Source organism: Microtus ochrogaster, chromosome 10 (assembly GCF_000317375.1).
Source record: "Microtus ochrogaster isolate Prairie Vole_2 chromosome 10, MicOch1.0, whole genome shotgun sequence".
NCBI lineage: Eukaryota > Metazoa > Chordata > Mammalia > Rodentia > Cricetidae > Microtus > Microtus ochrogaster.
The window spans coordinates 49,175,687-49,178,344 of record NC_022016.1 but is presented as its reverse complement, the minus strand read 5'-3'; positions in this window follow the sequence as shown (position 1 = coordinate 49,178,344).

Genomic DNA, 2,658 nt, shown 5'->3' with positions numbered 1-2,658 from the left:
TTTGGAGCCTGTCCTGGAACTAGCTCTGTAGACCAGGCTGTTCTCGAATTCACAGAGATCCGCCTGCCTCTGCCTCCCGAGTGCTGGGATTAAAGGCGTGCGCCACCATCGCCCGGCTGCAAAGTAACTCTTTATGCACCAATAACTCCCATCTCCTCCCAGCCCAGCCCTAGTGACCACTGTGCACGTATTGCTTATGGAGCTGACGGTGGCTGCTGTACACATGGAATCATAGCTTTTGTATTCAACTTAATTCACACTGTGTGATGCTGCAGAGGCTCTCCTGCGGTCTAGCAGGCATCAAAACTTTCACCCTTAGGAAAGGGCTGGCTAGGACTGAGTCGTGTGCGTTTCTCCCATTGGGTGGTTCCAACGGCGCTTCTGTGACTGGGAGGAAAGGACCTTTCAGGTCCTCCAATCATATATGCAGAAGGAACAGTAGTAGTAGTTGCTGGTGGTGGTGGTGTGTGCGTGCACACTTGGGGGCCAGAGATCAACCTCAGCTGACATTCTTCAGGCTCCGCCCACCTTGTTTGTTGAGACAGAGTCTCTCACTGGCCTGGATCTCTTCAAGTAGGCTCAGACAGCCGGCCAACGAGTCCCAGGGACCCAGCCATTTCCAACACTCTAGAGTTTGGTTACAAACCCATGCCAAAGTGCCTTGCCTTTCCACGTGGCTTCTAGGGATTGCCCTTGGGTCCTCATGCACAAGCAGCAAGCAAACTAATCTTCCCCAGCCCCTTAAGCAGAATAACTTTTATTGCTTTCAGTTGCCACGCATTTTGAGATAATTTGTTGCAGAAGGAGGTAGTGATAAGCCTGTTGAAGCAGCATTGTCACAGGGGAGCGGTGAGGATGTGCGAGAGAAGCCCTTCTCACTTGGAAGTCCCTTCTAACTCAGAGGCTCTGTGATACAGCATAGTCCAAACTCTCTGCAGATACCCACGTGGCAGCCTTCTCTATTCTCAGGATGTCCATGCAGGTGCAGTTCCCATCATGGTTATGTGTGCACACGCCCATGCACGCATCCAGTGAGCCAACTTCAGGTCACCCCCACAGCATGAGAGAGGGACAGGTCCATCAGAACTTCGTACAGAAAGCCTGCCATCCCTCCCCACCTTCACTGAGTCTCGAGGTAGGGCCAGGGGACCAGCGCTAGCTCCAGTGTTCACTGGAGATGCTATAGACAGCAGGACAGTCTCCACAGCCCTTTCGCCTCCCAGCACGTGGGCTCCTCTGACCTCCTTTAGACAGGTATGCTCACACAGCCTCCAGCTCCCTAGCTAGTGACTCCTAAGGCAGTGTTCTTCCTATTCTTGTGTCCAGAGGGTTCTGAGATCTCCCCCAGGGCGGCAGACCCATCATCACCAGACACTGTTAATACAGTCACTGCCGTGGTAGAGATGAGGAAACGCCACATAAGGAAGAGTGACTTGTCCAAGGTGGGGTGCAAAACTCAGTGTGGCTCCAGAATTGGGCAAGCCTGCTGTCCTGCCCCAGCAGGTCCCTCCGGGTTATAACAGGGTGAGAAGGGAGATGTGAGGGAAAGGGAGGCTTTGCCACCAACAGTCCCGAATCCCAGCCATGACTTCTTCATGGTGCTGTGTCACCTCTGTCAAGCCGCTCAACCTCTCCAGACTTCTGCTTCCTGATCCAAGAGTGAAGATGACAACGGCTGTCAATGGCTGTCCTCACAGGGTTGTGAAAGCGTTAAGTGAGGCGATTAGGGGGGCACAGTAGGCACACAGTAAATGCCCGTCTCTAGCCGAAGATGACTCAGTCCGTCCAATCGGAAAGTTCATGGGTTTACGCTATCTCCGTCTTTTCTTATTTACTGGTCTTGGGAACAGGAGCCAGCACAGGGTTAGGAAAAGCGCGTCGTTAGGAGCCCTGCGTCTGTTCAGTTCCATCACTAGGGGCTGTGGGAAGAGCGACTTTGTCCTCAGCTAGAGAATCTGGCAGAGATGGGACCATCAGCCCCAGCTCTCACCTTCTGGCACCTGAGGCAGAGCAGACCCATTGAGCAAACGTCACCCCTGCCGTGAGGACGTGTACAGCAGGGCTTGTCTTTGAGAAGGGGAAGGAGACTTGCTGAGAAAGGATTCTCATTCTCCATGAAGATCACAGGCAAGTCAACAGCCAAAGGCAAGAAACAAAAAACCCTGAAACTCGTCTCTGGGCGTGTCTGAGAGGGAGTTTCTAGAACAGCAGGTGGCACCATTCCATGGGCTGGGGCCTTCAGATGTATAAAATGAGAAAGTGAGCTGAGCCCCAGCATGTGCATGACTCCGCTTCCTGACTGCAGACACAATGTGGCCTGCCGTCTCCTGTTCCTGCTGCCAGGCCTACTGTGAATGACTGTGCCCTCAAACTGTGTGACAAAATAAACCCTTTTGTTACAGCCGTGGAAAAGTATCAAACACAGACCACATGTATTCATGGACGATGAACATGGATGTAGTTGTTTCTGTGTCACTGTGACCAAATTAGCTTCCATTCTGAACACCTTCAAGGAGAAACGATTTCTCTGGGCTCACAGTTTCAGGGAGTGTTCTGGGTAAAGTTTCTGGGCTTTGTACATTCAGACAAAACATCGAGGAGACAGAATACACGTGGAGGAGGGGCTGTCTCATACTTGATGGTCAGGAGAGAGAGAGA